The 19,582-nt window shown below is 42.3% G+C and overlaps 1 protein-coding gene and 1 long non-coding RNA gene across 2 annotated transcripts in view; one reads left to right on the top strand and one right to left on the bottom strand.

Annotated features, from left to right (window-relative positions):
• Positions 1-16,395, top strand: part of LOC101179183 — a 36,936-nt gene extending 20,541 nt beyond the window's left edge. Inside the window, exons 2-3 of the long non-coding RNA XR_004027902.1 lie at positions 11,126-11,241; positions 12,417-16,395. This is a non-coding gene — a long non-coding RNA (uncharacterized LOC101179183). The remainder of the gene's footprint in view (positions 1-11,125; positions 11,242-12,416) is intronic.
• Positions 1-19,582, bottom strand: part of LOC100588639 (HLA class I histocompatibility antigen, A-11 alpha chain-like) — a 462,712-nt gene that overhangs the window by 178,598 nt on the left and 264,532 nt on the right.

Here is a 19,582-nt window from a genome sequence, read left to right as displayed (position 1 = left end):
GTTGCATTATGTAGACAACAGTGACTCAGGTGGGCAGGCCCTACCTCCTTGAGGTGTTATCTGTGGACATATTTTTGTGCGATTGTGGCACAACCCTGGGTTTCTTTCTTCATGTGCCTGTTCTTAATGGGCCCAGGAGAGATAGTTCAAGGGAGCAAGGGACCTGTAGAATGATCATGTCCTCTTTTTTCTAGCCATAAGGTTATGAATCATATATCTTGGGGGTCTGATTCTAAGGGAAAGAAGTGTCTGCCATAGCAGGAGAATGGAAGGCAGACAGCTGTTGCTATTACTAGAGTTTTAGCAGCCCCCATAACACAGCTAGCCCAGACCAGGATCTCAATATGGGGTGAGATGTATTTTCCAATATTTAATAGCAAATGATGTAACTTTGTCATCTTCATGTTGATCTTAAACATCTCTCTGATGAACAGTATAAGAAAACAAATGATCACTTAGAGGATTCTGTTTGGTAGTTAAAACCGTATTAAAATAGAGAGGGAAGAAATTAAGCCTCCTTGATGGTGAAGAGATTGGGAACCACCACTCCAGTGCTAGAAAATATCAAATGACAGAAGGTGGGCTATATTAAGTGGGAATTTCTAAACCCCACCCCCTGGAAGGAATGCTTGGTGACAAGCCTTAGAGGAGAGAGATGCTTGTCTAGCCCATTGCCTTTGTGCCCAGGAAGAGATGTGCACACCTTGAGATACAGAGAAGACTCTAGTGGGGAGAAGCCCCAGGCCAGCTTGTCAGCACAGGGCATCGGAGGCCCCCAACCAGCTCCAAGTTCTGAACAGCACACAGCCTTCAAAGGCTTGTACTGCTGCTCATACCCAGCAGAGGCCTTGCACTAGGCCTCCCCATGCAAATCAGTGTCCCTGCAGGGTAGGTAAAGGACCTCTAGCTGTGCTCCCTATGGGGGAACAAATATCCCGTGGGACACTGAGAGACTGGAAGATTGCCCAACATTTATTTACTGATCTGTGTTCACCACAGAGCCTAAGGTATCTATTGGTATTGTTTCAACCAGTACAAGTGATTCTTTCATTTAGTGGTCATCTCTGCACTCCACCACAGACTTTTGGGAATTACAAGATGAAAAGGGCCACATTCTCACCCTGGCATAGCTCAGAAAATTTGGTTGGGGAAGTAGGGACATAGACGGGATCACTACACCATAATTTACTAAGCTGTGAGAACTGGAGTTGCATCAGTGACCAGAGTGCATTTGAGCCAGAGGTAGAAGGTACTATAGACAAAAGGAACAACATGCGCTGTAGGCTGTATCATTAGGTACAATTTTCTGTCCTTGGGGGAGTCTTTTTAACGCTAAGACAAAAATAATGAATATAGAAAGAGGCCACGGTTCATCTTTGCAATTCTTTCAGGAGAAAACTTGCTGCAACTCACTTCCTAAGTTTAAAAAAAAAAAAAAAAAAAAAGAATAAATGATATGAATATCACGTGAAAGAATTTGAGGTCTCAAACTTGAGAGGATCTTTGAACAACAATCTTGGGGAATGCCTAACAGTTCATACTCATTTCTTGATGTCTGCAGATGGAAACTCTACAGCCTTACATATATTTCTTTTTTCTTTTAACTACTTTATACTCACAGAAAATCAGTGTTCAGCACTTCTAATAGCAGGTCTAGTGGAAGCTTGAGATCAGAACAGAGTTCCAAAAAGAGAAACTGAGGACACACAAGGCAGAGCAGTACCCTCTTAACCATGGGGACCTGTCTGACTGGAGGTAAGGGAGAAGATTCTACTCCACAGAGAATCAGGGAAGGTTAAAACTGTGTGTGTTTGTGACACTTTTGCTCTCTTGGGCCCAGATACAGGCTGGAAATCCTTTGGGTTCTGGTGACTCAAAGTGTGGCCAAAAGGACCAGCAGCCTCAGCTTCTCTGGGAGAACATATGAGTGCAGAATTTCAGGCCCGCACCAAGTTTTTAAAGGTCTGCATTTTAACAAGCTGCTCTTAATTTGCTTACATATTAACATTTCCAGAAGCACTGTTCTAGGACCATCTTTAAGTGTTATCCAAAAACATGTAAGATCTTTTTTCAAAGCAAATTCTCAAGCTCTACCCTAGAGGGATTGCGTCTGGTTCTCTGGGGTTGGTGTAGGAATCTACATTTTCGGCAAGTGCCTTAGATCCTTGTGCACACTAGCATTTGAGGATTGCTGCCTTAGATGGTGGGAAATCTGAGCAGGGGAGGGCTGTGGGCTGAAAATGAAATGATGATGTTTAGGAACTGGCACAAGCATGCTTCTGCTCCTGGTGGGAAGCAGTGGGACAGATCCAGTTGATTGTAGAGAATGCAGACCTCATGTCATGCTCAAGTGTCACCTTAATGTAATGGCTGGAGACAGCCACATATGACCCTCTCATTGTCCAGTCAGTAAGCTCAATCAATGATAGGAACCACTGACTCTGGTAATTAAAAACTTATTGCGGCCAGGCACAGTGGCTCATGCCTGAAATCCCAGCACTTTGGGAGGCAAAGGTGGGCAGATCACCTGAGGTCAGGAGTTCAAGACCAGCCTGGCCAACATGGTGAAACGCCGTCTCTACTAAAAATACAAAATTAGCCGGGCATGGTGGGGGCGCCTATAATTCCAGTTACTCAGGAGGCTAAGACAGGAGAATCACTTGAACCCAGGAGGTGGAGGTTGCAGTGAGCTGAGATCGCATCATTGCACTCCAGCCTGGGCAACAAGAGTGAAACTGTCTAAAAAACAAACAAACAACAACAACAAAAACACTTACTGTGGGGCAGGTTCTCATAAGAGGCCATGGGAAAGCCATGTCTGATCTCAGGGACACAGGGTCATCTGGGCCTCTGGCTAATAGAGGCCAAAGAATGGGACTGTTTTCCCTGTGAAATCCTGAAAACCAAAAATGGTGGCGTCTTTATCTGCATTAGCAGAGGTAATTTGCTTTCTTGAAATCCAAGGTCACTTCTACTGTCTGGGGATTTTGATCCAGGGTCAATGTGGTTTCTCCTTTACAGGAGAGCTGAGTCAAAGAAGGGTGAGGTGGTTTATGTTGGTCATTGGCTACCTCAGATTTTAGAGCAGCTCTACCTTGATTGTGGGGTTGACCTTATTTTTTTTCCTGTCTTCTTTCTTCTCCAGGTGAGGAAAGAGGACTTCCTGTATATCTCTATCCTTTTGTTTCCATTACTCACTTTCTGTGGCTGCTGCTGCAGAAGCCACTGCTGACTGATGTGGATACCTCAACTTTTGGTTTACAGAAAGCCTAGGTGTCTTTTGGCCTCTCTCCAGGTCGATAGCCATGGCTCCTGAAAGAAATAAAAGATGATCATCTTTCTAAAAAGTCTTGTCTGAATTATTAATAACTTAACTGGAGAATCTCACTTTTCCTACTCTCATATTTTAACCACAGTTGCTCTAACACAGACCTTTGAGGATCTTTTCATGACTTCATTCACAAATACCTATTTATGCTGTACAGATGCTACTAGGAAGGAAATAGGGCTGTCTGTTTTGACTGTGGAACTTAATTTGGTCTCTTATCTTTGTGCATGCAACCCTGTCCTTGGGATAGCTTTCTTGAGCATATCTACTTATGTTCAAGAGGTAAATTGTCCTGAAACCCCCATTGCTATAAGTATTTATTTTATTACTCATAATACTTAATGCTCTTAAAAGTTGGAGTATTTTTTTTTTTTGATACCTAAACTTCATTGAGATACTTTGAACTATTTATAGAGAAAACGGAAACTTCTAATACCTGGCTTCTGTTTCTTAAAATGTTATGATCATACATGGCTTAGGGCTTTATGGCCAAATAACTTCACTGAACCCAGGAAAAAGAATAGATCCATCTGAAGCAGACCCGTAGCTTCCAGCAGCCTAAATTTTCCGCTCCATTTGTATCCTACATTTTCTGTGAGGAAAAGAAGTGGAAGGAGACAAGCCTCATCCCTTCCTCTAGCACCTTTACTCTTTACCCTTCCTCCTGGCATGGTGGAAAGTGCACTGGAGGAGGAGTGAAGGGCCGTAGGTTTGCATCCATGTTCTGCCACTTGCCAACCTTAATGGCCCTTACAATTGATTTACCCCCATGAAATTTGGAATGATTTCTAAAGTCTTTCGTCGCCCTGAATGTTAACATTTTCTGATAGTCAGGACTTTCTGTAGCTTCACCTTCCTTATTTAGTGTTATTTGTTTCTCAAGACTGAACAGAGAAGGAAGCTGTCAAAAGTGTGCTGGGCACACACCCTGCAGCAGGGCAATGGCCAATTCTAATCTCAAGTCATTAGGCTGCAGTAGCATGACCACTGCTTCCTGTCTACCCCCAGAGGGTAGAGACAGCTGAGCTCCTGTAGTTGGGGTCAGGCCCAGCCACTGTGTAGGGACAGTGATTAGTGTTGTGTCACCAATTCAGGGAAGGAGCCACCTTGTCTTATTTTCCCTCTTGAATTATCTTGATATGACCCCATTATAAATTTCCTTTTGTAAACCTCTGTCTCCCAGTTTCTCCTTTTAGCTTACTTTCTACTGAAGTAGAGGAACAGAGAGTACAACTTCCATCCTCTTTCATCAGCCCTGAGAGCAGAACACAAGCCCCATTACTGGGAACTATATCCTTGGCTCCCTGGATGTGGCTATTAACTTCTGGCCTGCCACTCTATCACATACGCATATGGAGATGGTGTCATCCATGTCCCTTACCCTGTATTTACAACTTCTATCACCCAACAATGCCAGTGGCCCTGATAGTCCCTCTGGGAGGGAGAGAAGAGTAAGCTGGAGTCACCCCTTCCCTGTACTTCCCACCTCGCCAAGCCTGTTGGTGTTAGTGTCCCTTCTGATCTTGGCCTGACCCTTGTCCCCTGGGCACTGGGCTGCAGGTTGGAGAGGCAGCATGATGGAGTGGGGATAACACATACTCCAAAACCAAACAGAAGCCAGACCTGGGTTGGGTCCTGGTGAAACAGTCTAGAGGCTTGGTGACCTTAACCTCCTAATTAATCTTCCTAAGCATAAGTTTCCTTATCATAAGTTATGTATGGTAAAATTTTCCTTGGATGTATTCATTTTAGCATGACTTGAAATTATGTGTGAAGGAACCTGGTCCACAGAAGTTGCCCTGTAAATTCAGATTCACTTTCCCTTGGACATATGGATGACATTAGCTCATTACAGTTATGACCTCCCTAAAACTTCCAAATATTCTTTAAGTTCTTCTCTTATTTTCCCTTTAGTTTGTTTGTAGTCATATTTCTTAGTTCTTATATCAGGTAGGATTTGCACATCTTCTAGTTGGACAATATTGGAGAAGACACCACATTTTGACTGAGTTCCAGTGATATGACAGCCTTTCAATTCTCTAATCTCACAGAAGTTAGAAAAAAAAATTAGATAATCAAAATCCACAGAAAATACAGAAGATTCCATTAACTCTGAGGATGATTCTCAGGTATCCTTAGGACCTCAAGAAAGTTGTTCTCTCCTGGGCCTGTAGAGAGTTCAAGTGCCAGGAATCTGCCACAAAGTAGGGGGGAGGTGCAGGGTGGGGGGGTGGGGAGCGCAGTGAAGTGCTGAGGGGCTTCTCAGTCTTCTTTAATTTGAGTGAGAAGAAAAGAGCACTTCCTCATTTTAGAGTACAAGGTGTGAACTCACTCTCAGCTGCCAAGTGAGCTTCACCTTGGGCTCTTGTGCATGCTTTCTCCTGGTGCTTTAAGCCACCCTGAGATGTACAGACCAATACTGGCCATCACAAAAATATACTCGAGTACATAGACCATTGACACTATAAAGCAAATAAACAATGAAGTCTACATAACAGCCAAATAACAACATGATGATAGGATCAAATCTGCACATATCAATATTAACCTTGAATGTAAATGAGCTAAATGCCTCAATTAATAGAGAGTGGCAAGTTGGACAAAGAAACAAGACCCAACTGTATGTCTTCAAGAGACCCATCTCACATGCAGGGACACCAATAGCCTCAAAGTAAGGGATGGAGAAAGATCTATCAGGCAAATGGAAAACAAAAAACAGCACTCTCTATCCAACAAAAACAGAATATACATTCTTCTCAGCTGCACATGGTACATACTCTTAAAATTGACCACAATTGCTTTATTGGCCAGAAAGCAATTCTTAACAAATGCAAGAAACCTGAAATACGGGCCGGGTGTAGTGGCTCACGCCTGTGATCCCAACACTTTGGAAGGCTGAGGTGGGCAAATCACTTGAGGTCAAGAGACCAGCCTGGCCAACATGGCGAAAACCCATTTCTACTAAAAAATATAAAAATTAGCCAAGCATGGTGGCATGCGCCTGTAATCCCAGCTACTTAGGAGGTTGAGTCACGAGAATTGCTTGAACCTGGGAGGAGGAGGTTGCAGTGAGCTGAGATCACACCATTGCACTCCAGTCTGGTTGACAGAGTGAGACTCATCTCAAAAAAACAAAACCTGAAATACCAACCACACTCTTGGACCACAGTGCCATAAAAATAAATACCAAGAAGATCTCTCAAAACCATATAATTAAGTGGAAATTAATCTACTCCTGAATGACTTGGGTAAACAATGAGAAATTAAGGCAGAAATCAAGAAATTGTTTACAACTAATGAAAACAAAGATAAAAACATACCAGAATCTTTGGGACACAGCTAAAGCAGTGTTAAGGGAAAACTATAGTGCTAAATGCCCACATCAAAAGATGGATCTCAACCTAACATCACATCTAGAGGAACTAAATAAACAAGAGCAAACCAGCCCCAAAGCTAGCAGAAGAGAATACCCAAAATCAGAGCTGAACTGAACAAAATGGAGATGAGAAAAACCATACAAAAGATCAAAGAAAGCAAAAGTTGGTTCTTCAAAAGAATAAAGTTGATAGGCACTAACTAGACTAATAAAAAAAGGAGGAGGGAGAAAATCTAAATAAACACAATCGGGAATGACAAAGGGGACGTTGTCACTGACCACTCAAAAATACAAAAACCACTTGGAGACTGTTATGAACACCTCTGCACACAAACTAGAAAACCTAGAAGAATGGGTAAATTCCTGGGAACATACAACCTCCCAAGATTGAACCAGAAATTGAAACCCCAAACAGACCAATAACAAGTTCCAAAACTGAATCAGTAATAAAAAGCCTACTAACCAGAAAAAGTCCTGGACCAGATGGATTCACAGCCAAATTCTACCAGACATATAAAGAAGAGCTGGTATCATTCCTACCGAAACTATTCCAAAAAATTGAGAAAGAGGGACGCCTCCCTAACTCAGTCTATGAGACCAGCATCATTCTGATACCAGAGACACAACAGAAAAAAAGAACTTCAGGCCAATATCCCTGATGAATATATACGCAAAAATCCTCGACAAAATACTACCAAATGAAACCCAGCAGCACACCAAAAAGCTAATCCATCATGATCAAGTAGGCTTTATCCCTGGAGTGCAGAGTTGGCTCAACATACCCAAATCAATAAATGTGATTCATCACATAAAGAGAACTAAAAACAAAAACCACATGATACCTTAATAGATGCAGAAAAGGCTTTTGGTAAAATTCAATATTCATTCATGTTAAAAACCCTCAACAAACTAGGTTTGAAGTTATAGTCCTCAAAATAAGAGCTATCTCTGACAAACCCAAAGCCAATGTAATCCTGAATTGGCAAAAGCTAGAAGTATTCTATTTAGGAACTGGAACAAGACAAGGATGCCCACTCTCACTACTACTATTCAACATAGTACTGGAAGTTCTATTTGGAGCAGTCAGGTGAGAGAAAGAAATAAAAGGCATCCAAATAGGAAGAGAGGAAGCCAAATTATCTCTCTTCATAAATATTGATTCTATACCTAGAAAACTCCATGGTCTTTTCCCGAGGGCTTCTAGATCTGAAAAAGAACTTCAGCAGAGTTTCAGGATACAAAGTCAGTTTACAAAAATCAGTAGCATTTCTATACACCAATAACATCTAAACCGAGAACCAAGTGAAGAATGCAGTTTCATTCACAGTAGCCTCAAGAAGAATAAAATACCTAGGAATACAGCTAACCAAAGGGGTAAACAATCTCTACAATGAGAATTTTACAAGACACTGCACAAAGAAATCAGATTACATAAATGGGAAAACATTCCATGCTCCTGGATAGGAAGAATTAATATTGTTAAAACTGCCATACTAGTCAAAGCAATTTACAGATTCAGTGTCAAACTACCAATGACATTTTTCACAGACTTAGGAAAAAAACATTCAAAAATTCATATGGAACCAAGAAGGAGCCCAAATAGCCAAAGCAATCCTAAGCAAAAAGAACAAAGCTGGAGGCATCACACTACCTGTCTTCAAATTATAAGGTTACAATAACTAAGACAGCATGGCACTGGTACAAAAACAGACACATAGACTAATGGAACAGGTTAGAGAACTCAGAAATAAAGCCACATACCTAAAACCATCTAATCTTCGACAAAATTGACAATAACAAGCAATGGGGAAAGAACTCCCTATTCAATAAATGGTGCTGGGATAACTGGATAGCCATATGCAGAAGAATGAAACTGAACCCCTATCTTTCGCCATATATAAAAATCAACTCAAAGTGGATTAAAGACTTAAATATAAAACCTAAAACTGTGAAAATACTAGAAGAAAACCTAGGAAATACCATTTTGAGCCTCAGCCCTGGCAAAGACTTCATGATGAAGACTCCAAAAGCAACTGCAACAAAACCAAAAATTGCCAAGTAAGCCTTAATTAAACTAAAGAACTTCTGCACAGAAAATGGAACGGTCAACAGAGTAAACAGCCTACAGACTGGGAGAAAATATCTGCAAACTGCGCATCTGACAAAGGTTTAATAACCAGAATCTATAAGGAACTTAGTAAGCAAAAAAGAACCCCATTAAAAAATGGGCAAAGGACATGAACACTTTTCAAAAGAAATAAGAAAAAAATGCTTAATATCACTAATTAGGGGAATGCAAAACAAAACCACAATGAGATACCATCTCACACCTGTCAGAAAGGCTATTATTAAAAAAGTCAAAAACTAACTGATGCTGATGAGGTTGCAGAAAAAAGAGAAGGCTTATACACTGCAAATGGGAATGTAAATTAGTTCAGCCATTGTGGAAAGCAGTCTGGAAATTTCTCAGAGAACTTAAAACTACAGTTTAACCCAGCAATCCCTTTACTGGGTATATCCCCAAAGGAATATAAATAGTTCTACCTAAAGACACACACACATGTATGTTCACTGCGGCATTATTCACAATGGCAAAGATACGGAATCAACCTAGATGCCCAGGTTTGGTGGCTCACGCCTGTAATCCTAGCAGTTTGGGAGACCGATGTGGGTGGAGTTCGGTGAGGTCAGGAGTTTGAGACCAGCCTGGCCAACATGGTGAAACCTTGTCTCTACTAAAAATACAAAAATTATCTGGGCATGGTGGCGGGTGCCTGTAATCCCAGCTACTCAAGGTAGGAGAATTGTTTGAACCTGGGAAGCAGAGGTTGCAGTGAGCTGAGATCGCGCCATTGCACTCCAGCCTAGGCGACAGGGTGAGACTCCGTCTCAGAAAAAAAAGAAAATGTACATATACACTGTGGATTAGAATACTACACAACCATAAAGAATGAGATGATGTCCTTTGCAGCAACATGGATGGAGCTGGAGGCCATTACCTTAAGACAATTAATGCAGGAACACAAAACCAAATACTGTATGTTGTCACTTTTAAATGGGAGCTAAACATTGAGTACACATGGACACAAGGGAGCAACAGACACCAGGACCTACTTGAGGGTGGAGGGTGAAAGGAGGGTGAAGACTGAAAAACTACCTTTTGGGTATTATGCTGATTACCTGGGCAATAAAATTATCTGTATACACAACCCCCACGACATTGTAATTTACCCATATAACGAACCTACACATGTACCCCTTGAACCTAAAATGGAAGTTGAATAGTGAAAAAAAATAAAAAAAAATTTTAATGAGGGAGAAGGGGACTGGGCATTGTGGCTTCTACCTATAATCCCAGCACTTCAGGAGATTGAGGCGGGAGGATTGCTTGAGGCCAGGAATTTGAGACCATCTTAGGGAACATAGTGAGACCCCATCCTTACAAAAATTTTAAACATTAGCAGTTGTGGCATGTGCCCATAGTCCCAGCTACTCAAGAAGATAAGGAGGGAGGATCACTTGAGCCAGGAGTTTGAGGCTGCAGTGAGCTGTGACCATGCCACTGCAGTCCAGCCTGGATGATAGAGCAAAATCGTGTCGAATGAAAAAGAGGGATGGGGGCAAAAAATTTTGCCTTGAGCTGGCCCTGCCATTAGATGAACCCATTAAGAGCAATTTCTGTTTGGTAGACTCAAAGTTCACTGATGGATGCTGTCGTTGTTAGATCACTTTTAAAACTGTACAGTGTGGTCCAGCACAGAGCACAGTCTTTCAAATGAAAGAAAGCTGGATTTAAATTCTGACTGCCTCCTAGGGCGTAGCCTTGAACCAAGGACATTCCTTCAACTCTTGCTTTGATCATAAGTAAAATGAAGGATAATCAGTAATGTGAGTATACTGAAAAAAATGAAAGCACTGAGCATGGTACTGGCATCCAAAAGAGGCTCAATAACTTTCTTTATTTTTATTTCATAGAATTCCTGACCTCAAAGAACATATCTGTGAGTGATTTCTGATAGGGAAACATGTTGACCTTGCCCCAAATACCTAGTGCTTTCAAAAAATAGTCACATGTCTAACAATCTATACAAATTCTTCTCTCTTGTCAGGTAGAAGTGAGAGCAAGAGTCTAACAGCAAACACCCTTCTGACCTCTGAAATGCTTCAAACTAGATTACAAAGATTTTGTTGTCACGGATGGGGGACACAGCTGGGAGTGCTGGAAACCACACCCACTTCTGCCTGAGGGAAAGACAGGATAGTAGCTAGGTGACCACTAGATACCCTCTCTCAGAGTGGAAGGGTCCTTAAGCCTGAGAGGTCATTATTGTCATCATCTGTGCCCTGTAATGAGGTGTTAGTAGGGGTGATATGTATTTCTTCTGGACTGGGAATTTAACTGCTGGTTTATGTTCTTCCAGAACTCCCTCTTTGCCCACTAGCAGGGCATTAGCTGGTGCTGAAGACAGTGGCTGCTTGGCGAGCCTGGATCTCCAAGTGACTCCAAGTGACCCCCTCAGCAACTCCTGATGAACAGGTAGCATGTAAAAGAAACCTTTCTGGTTTATACCAGTGAGATATGGGAGTTGTATATCATTGCAGCATAATCTAGGCTATAGATGATGCAATACTGCTACATTAGGGTCTTTGATTTCCAGTCAGGCCCTATGCCTAGGATAGCTTACTGCTGGCACACTCTTCAGCCAGTCTCTCAGCCCTGCACCGCACCAGATATGCCAGGATTTTGGCCTTTGATTCAGAGCTCTTTTCTGGAATTTTCTTCATGACCAGAGAATAACTCTGTCTTGCTTTGCTGACAAGAAGTATTAATCTAGAAATGGCTATAGTTATAGTTCATACAGGAAATGTGTTGCAAAAAATTGAGCTAATCTAGAGAAGAGAAAATAAAAGATGGGAAGTCTTAGTTGCATTCAAATCCCTGGTTCCAGTTGTACCTGAGGTGCAGTTACATTATTGTTCCTTTAGTTTGCTAAATAAGATAATGAATCCCCATGTTGACAAGGTTAAGTTAGATTTCTATAATTTTTCTAGGAATAACATAGTGTTTTTATTTGCCCAGATGTTATAGCTCACCTAAAAAAACCCTATCTATCCAGGGCTTTTGTTGCCTTTTTTTTTTTTTTTTTTTTGAGACGGAGTCTCGCTCTGTTGCCCAGGCTGGAATGCAGTGGCGTGATCTCAGCTCACCACAACCTCAGCCTCTGGGGTTCAAGTGATTCTCCTGCCTCAGCCTCCCTGGTAGCTAGGACTACAGGCATGCACCACCACACCTGGCTAATTTTTGTATTTTTAGGAGAAACGGGGTTTCACCATGTTGGCCAGGCTAGTCTCAAACTCCTGACCTCAGGTGATCTACCCGCCTCAGCCTCCCAAGGTGCTGGGATTACAGGCATGAACCACCATGCCTGGACTATTGCCATTTTCAGTGTTGTGTCCAGTGATGTTTCCTTCACACCATGAAGTCTTCAGGGGATTCATATATGGCTTGTGAAATCCTCTAGTGACACGGAAGTTTCTATGTCATGGAGATAGAGAAATTGTGATGCCTGGATGCCTGAGGTTTTTTGGAGTGAGGTACTATGCATTTGCAAGTAATTGTAAACTGTATAATGCAGGATTAAAAGATAAACTATTGTTGCATTTAGAACTGTGTTTAGAATACAATAATTTGTTGTTGTTGTTTTGTAATAGGACTGAAGCCAATATTAAAGCAAGTCAACCAAAGGTTCTCTGGTGTAGACAAGACAGCAAAAGGACAGACTACCTTGTGGAACCTAGCATTGTTCTCCTTCTGCAGCACTAAGTAACATTTGTGCTCTGTTAAGATCTTTGCAAACCACACACAAGAATTGCTGGTCATCCTGCCAATAGATGCTGCTCACAGAACCACATTTCCTGTGCTGAATTGTCACTCATGGGCTTGAGAGTAGGAGACTGGAGACCAAGGTGGCTAGAATCCAGTTGGGCCTGACGTCTCCCTGTTGAAAGGGCTCCTTGTGGAATGAACAGCACATGACTCCCGTGGTGGATCTGATAGTGGCACAGCACCAAGTGATGCAGGCCTGCCAGGGGCCACAGACACAGAAGATGCTCCCAGGGTCCCCCGTGTACTCCAGACACACTGCAGGCCACCTCTCCCAGCAGGTTCCCAGTCATGGGCCCCATCGTCATGACTTCTGTCCAAGGTGTGCTCAGAAATCTCTTCCTTAACTGTGACTTTCTGACAGGTGGAGGATGTGGTCAGGAGTGGGAAAAGGATTCGAGATGGGAAGAGGGAGGGGTTCAGAATGAAGAGAGATAATCTGTGCCACAGATGCTGGCCCTGCAGTTAGCTCCCACCTAGTCCGTGCACACATATTCTAATCCCCTCCCATTCCTCTACATGCTGCGGCCAGAGAGGCGTTTCTCAAAGTGGAAGTCTCATCCTCACTTCTCCGGTTACAGTGCTGGGCCATGGATAACTTACAAGGCTTAGCAGGAACTGTCTGCGCACTCCCCCTTCCTGCCCACTACCTTGTTTCCCTCCAGTCGCGAGAGCAAACATTGATTGAGCATTAACTATGTGCCAGGCTTGTCCTAAGTCCTTCACATGTATTCACTCAAACAATCCTCACAACATTCCAATCACATCTCCCATTTCACAGTGAGGGTTCTAAAGCACACAGTGGGTGAGGAACTTGTCCAGGGTCACACAACTAAGTAGGGGTGGAGAAACATCAAATCTAGGTGGCCCAGGTGGTGGCCAGAACCCATCAGCACCTCACTACAGCTGCCTCCAGTTTCTCCCTCTAGGAAATACTCTTCCCTGTCAACTCCTGTTGTCCCCTGGGCTCAGTTGACATGTCATCTCCTTGAGGAGGACATCCTGAGATGCTCCCCGACTAGGGTGGGCACCCACTTCCACACTCCAAATGCCTATTTGACCTATGTATTGCTGCATCCCCACTGCCAGGCAGATAGTGGGCCCCTAATAACTATGATTTGAGCAAATAAATATAGTTCTTCAAAAAAAAGGGAGGACTCCTTGCTTCTGATAATGGTGGGCTAGGACATTGGACCAACCCTCCTGCAGAAAATAGCCATTTATTTTGATGCAATATACCTGGCTATGACTAGAGATTTCAAATATTTGGAGGGCTATTATGTGAAGAATTATACTTACTCTTTGTGACATAGAGGTCAGAAATTGGTCGTTTCCATAGAGGATGAGAGACACAGAATTGTGCTCATCATAAGTATCTTTTTTAAAAATTATACTTAGTAAAATGGGCTGCCTTGGTAGGTGCTGAGTTCTCTGTCACGAAAGAGATTCAGCCACTTGCTCTGAGAAAGCATGGAGAATATCAACATTGTAAGGGTCGACCACCTCATCTCTGAGGCCCCCTCCTCACTTAGGTTGCCATTGCAGGTGGAACACTGGGCTGAGTGTCAAAGAACCTGGGTTCCACAAGCTGTGCGATCATGGCTGGTTGTTTTGGATCTCATTCCTTATCTGTTAGTTAAGCTGACCCATCAGTACTGACCCACTTCACAGAGTTATGAAGGGATTAAATTAGGTATTACATATAAATCTTTGTTTTGTTTGCTTTTTGTTGTTTTTTTTTGTTTTGCTTTTTTCTTTGCATTATGAAATCCCAAGTCAACTTTTTCCATTCTTTTATTTTTAAAAAATTGACATCATCATTATAACAACAAAATCATTTTTAAAGTGAAAAAACTCACCTGCAACCCCACAATCTAATACAATAATCATACTTTTTTCCCTTTATTCTCCTTTATTGTGACCAAGGATGACTTTGGGCATTGCTGTGAGGAACTATTTCGTTTAACACCCTGCTACCTGAACATGATTCACACTCAGCCTTTCACCACCCCCCAAGTAGCTACACATGATACGATAATAGTATTGGCGGTGGTTTTAGAGAGTTGGAGAGAAAACTGAAGTTGGATTTGGGTAAAAGAAAAAAGAGTGGGAATTATTTTTTCTCCATTCTAAAGCCCATAGAGCAATGTTAATTGTTCCCACCCCTCTGCTATTCTGTCTCCTCAGTTACTGTGTGCAGAAATGTGATTGAGATTCAAGTCAGGGCCTCTCTGCCCTTTTCCCTCCAGAAACAAAACCAAGATAATTTATCCGGAACAAGGTGAAAAAAGGAAGGGAGGGAGGAGAAAAAGTCCGGGTCTTACCTGGGATTCTCTGTCTCCTGCAACATGAAGGGTTTAGCGTGGGAGGAGGTGGTGAGAACTCTGGGAGAGAAAAAAGGAAAGAATAGTTTTACCCATGCTGAAGTTAAACCTTCACCTAGAGAAGCAAAAAAAAACCACACTTCTCCATTTTGTGCCTCCCTTCCTAGAGTTTAGCTCTTTGGCTAAACTTTTTAGCCAAAAACCTTTTTAGCCAAAGTTTAGCTAAGTAATTGGTTTTACCAGGGCACTCACTCCTCCTATCCCGAGTCTATTTGACTCCCTCCCCATCATCCCCCTCACCTCTTTTCAGGCAGGGTGGGAATAGCAGCAGGAGGAGATTTTGGGAGCCTGGCAACTCCTGCAAGGACCGCAGGACAGCCCCTCTGTGGGGATGCATGGTGCCCCATCTGCTGCCCTTCTGAAGAATGCACTGCCTTCACTACTGTGTTAGAGTCCATCCAGACTGTTCTGTCCAAAAAAGAGTTTCTTTTTCCCGCATAGGCAATCAGGAAATGATTCCTTTCCCGACTGCTTCTGTCTAGTGCCTGGGAATCCTGAGTCAATCCCTCAGTAAGTCAGTGACTAGGGAAATCTACCCTCTCTGAACCTCGCAGTTCATGTTGCTTAGGGAACCTGATATTTTCATGAAACCTGCCTACACATGGGCAGCCCAACAGCAGAGCAAATGGTGGTGACCAAAGTGAACAAAGAAGTATAGTTGTGCCAGCTTCCTAGTTGCCCATGTGGACAAGTCAGCAGGATCAAGACACAAGGAAGAGTAAACGTGAGACAGCATGTGACTTCTGCGATAAACAGATTTTTAAACCCTGAAATTTTGCTAAAATTTTGGTGAAACCTGAACTTTCTTCGTTGCATATACTGGCACTATCTGTACCATCATACAACTGTCTCACATTAAAGCTATTTTTCTTGAGCACTGATGAGTAAGGTTGGTATGTTTGAGTTCCTCGGATCAACAAAATCCCATTTTCCTGTAAGTCTTACATTTAGTATTTAAGGAACTAAAACTTAAATACACTTTGTGAAGTGGTTGACACTTCACTGATAATGATTTATTACTTGGATTAATAAATTTTCCAAAAGTTGTCTTATTATGTAGAATACGGTTTGCAACCAGCAGAACCATTGATCTATACTGCAATGATATGCACTATGTATAATTGTTTAAAAGCCTCTACTTAATGATGTAAAATGCTCTAATTACACATTTGGGTAAACTGTATACTAACATCTGATGGCATTTTTCCACTGTTTGTTGCTTTTTTCAAATACTTTATTGTACAAAGCTGTTCTTAATATTTTTCAAGTTTTTTTCTTTGAATTTTGCTAATGTTTTCCTTGAATTATGAGCACTGACAGAATGTGCTTAGCACTTTTGGCTATTCACACAGCTTTTGAGCATGATTTGCATCCAATATTTACATTGCTAGCAATAATAAGCCATCTGTGAGTTTTGTCAAAAGTTATTGGGGATTTTTAAAATTTTAGAAGTGCAAATTACTGTTTCTTTGAACTATTACGCAGTTGCAAAGGCATTTCCAGTTGTTATATTTTGTGTACAATATCAGGTGTTCCAGATTATGATTCATTATTAATATCATTGCTTCCTTCTTCCCTCTGAGGTCCAGAAGATTCATGTTTACAATATTTAGAAACAATGTTAAAAAGGTATCCAAAGTTTGTCACTTTATTATTAGTTTGTTCTTAATACTCTGTTTAAGTTTTTGAATTCATAGATATCAAAACACTGCACAATTATGATTTCCACAGGAATAACAACACACCAACAATAAGAACCAAAAAAAGCAAATAGGCTGCCTACAAGTTTTGACAATATTAGGATAATGATAATGACAGTTTCTCTAAATCTCACAGTAAACAATGTGCAGCAACCCAGCAACACTGCTACCTGTGGCCTCAGGCTGCAGTGTCAGCTCTTCCCTGGGTCTCCAGCCTGCCAGTCTAACCTGAAAATTATGTACTTGCCAGCCCCCACTGTCACGTGAGTGAACTGGCCCAGGCTGGTCACCAGGGTCACTTTTTCTGTGTGACATTAATTCATTCAATGTTCAGCAGTCTCTTTGGAGTTGAGATGTACCTATCATCTGCCTTTTGGGTGCTCAGGGTGGAGAACCAGAAAAGTATAACCTAGTGTGTATCCTCAAAGAGCTAACAATATGGGGTGGTACCTATAGGTCTGGAAACACTTTACTGACTGTGAGGCATACCAAGAGATGTCAGAGACCAGTCCCTCCTCAAATGCCAAATGAGATGCAGAAGAAATAGTTTGCTCATGTTCATAGGCCAGATATCCCAGTGGTCAGGGAGTTTCATGAATGAGATGGAACTTTGCATGGAACCCGAGGGATGTGTATGATTTGAGTGGATGAAGAAAATGAGACTTTCCAAGCAGCTAGAAGTTAGGGAGCAGCAAGATGTGTGGTGGGATTGAGCACAGTGGGTTCAGAGGATAGATTGCAGTTTAATAATTTTTAGTAAATATCTCCCAACTGTTTGGCACTAGTGGAGCAAGTTCTTGAATGCCAAATGAAGGCATAAATCAGTAAGAGGCGTAATAAAAGCTGAGCAGTGCTTGGCTTTTTGAGAGCCGATCTTGATAGGAGCAGCTATTCAACAAAGTTGCCAGGTGATTGTTACATAGTCTCTGCCTTCTAGGGGCTCACTGCCTACTGGGAGAGACAGTCTGAAAGTTGGTGCAGCATGTAACTGTTGGATCAGGAGTTTGAGCCTGTGGACTGTGGGACCCCCAAGGAGGGTGTGACTACTCTAGGCAGAACAATCCCACAGTTTATTTATATTTAACCTTGAAATTCATTAGAGGATTTTTCAGCAGAGGTTTGGTACTTGTTAAGGTTTGCATTCTCTAGAACCTCAAGGAAAGCTGTACTGTGCATAATGTACCCTCTTATGTTAATGTTGTGTACTGTGATCCTGTTTCAGGGACTTGCACTTAGAATCTGTTACAGTGAGCACAGAAGCAGACCTGTGGGCTCATAGTCTTTACCCTCCACCCATATATACAAGATGAACAGAGTGGAGGTTAAACAACTTGACCAAACAACACAGTTCATGGTAAAGCCCAAGACTGTACCTGCCCGTCCAGTGCTTTTTCAGTGTATCCTGGAACTGAGCATAGACCTCTTCCCAGGCAGAGCTGACAGCAAGTAAACAAGATCATAATCAGGGGACCAAACAACTTTGTCTAAAGTGTGAATGTCACCTAAGGAGAAGCTGTGAGATCAGAAGGGTGGGGCAGAGGAGTAGACACCATGAGGGAGAGTCCTTGGGGGTGCGTCTGCCAGACTGACACTGTCTGGTCTGGGCAGTGGAGGGGCTGGCAGGAACCACAGGTACTGGTGGTGTGACCACTACAGTTACAACTGCCTGTGCTTGGACATGGACCCTCTGCAATATGCGGCAGTCTCATTCATTGCCCCCTACATTCTACACCAAGTAGAAATGGAAGGAATTGGATGCTTCACAGAGAGACAAGATCTAAGTGGAGAAGGAATGCGTCCTGTGGCTACGGAGATCCTTGGAGCTTGGAGGGGAGAGCTTCAGCCCCACTGGTGATGACCTCCCACAGCTCGCCAACTCAGCCCTCCCTAAGTCCCCATCGGGGGCCAATTCTCTCTCCGGGGTTGGGGGGACTCCCCCATAGCTCATCCATCATAGGGATGTTGGTATCTACTGTGGGTTGGGTAGGGCCGATGTGCTGAGGATGGCTCCCCCACAAGCAAGAGATGTGGATTTGGGGAGCTTCCCATCTTGTGTTGAAAGAACATAACTCAGAATAGTAAGAGCCAACTATAACAAACCCACAGCCAACATCATACTGAATGGGCAAAAGCTGCAAGCATTCCCCTTGAAAAGTGGCACAAGATAAGGAAGCCCTTTCTCACCACTCCTATTCAATATAGTGTTGAAAGTCCTGATCACAGCAGTCAGGCAACAGAAATAATAAAGGGCATCCAAATAGGAAGAGAGGAAGTCAAACTATCCTTGTTTGCAGACAATGTGATTCTATATCTAGAAAACCCCATAGCCTCAGCCCAAAAGGTCCTTCATCTGATAAACAATTTCAGCAAAGTTTCAGGAGACAAAATCAATGTACAAAAATCACTAACATTCCTATACACAATAGCCAAGCCAAGAGCCAAATCAGGAGCACAATCCCATTCATAATTGCCAGAAAGAGAATAAAATACTTAGGAATGCAGGTAACCAAAGAAGTAAAGGATCTCTACGATGAGAATCACAAACGCTGCTGAAAGAAATCAGAGATGACACAAACAAATAGGAAAATCTTTCCATGCTCATGGCTAGGAAGAATCAATATCATTAAAATGGCCATACTACCCAAAGCAATTTATTGATTCAATGCTATTCCTATCAAACTTATCAATTACATTTTTCACAGAACTAGAAAAAACTTAAAATTCATATGGAACCAAAAAGCCTGAGTAGTCAAGGCAATCCTAAGCAAAAAGAACAAAGGTGGAGGCATCACATTACCTAACTTCAAACTACAGGGCTACCATGACCAAAACAGCATGGTACTGGTACAAAAGCAGACACACAGACCAGTGGGACAGAATAGAGAGGCCAGAAATAAGGCCACAAACCTA

Source organism: Nomascus leucogenys, chromosome 22a, assembly GCF_006542625.1.
Source record: "Nomascus leucogenys isolate Asia chromosome 22a, Asia_NLE_v1, whole genome shotgun sequence".
NCBI lineage: Eukaryota > Metazoa > Chordata > Mammalia > Primates > Hylobatidae > Nomascus > Nomascus leucogenys.
Note: the sequence above shows the minus strand (reverse complement) of the source record. Positions and strands in the feature narration are given on the sequence as shown.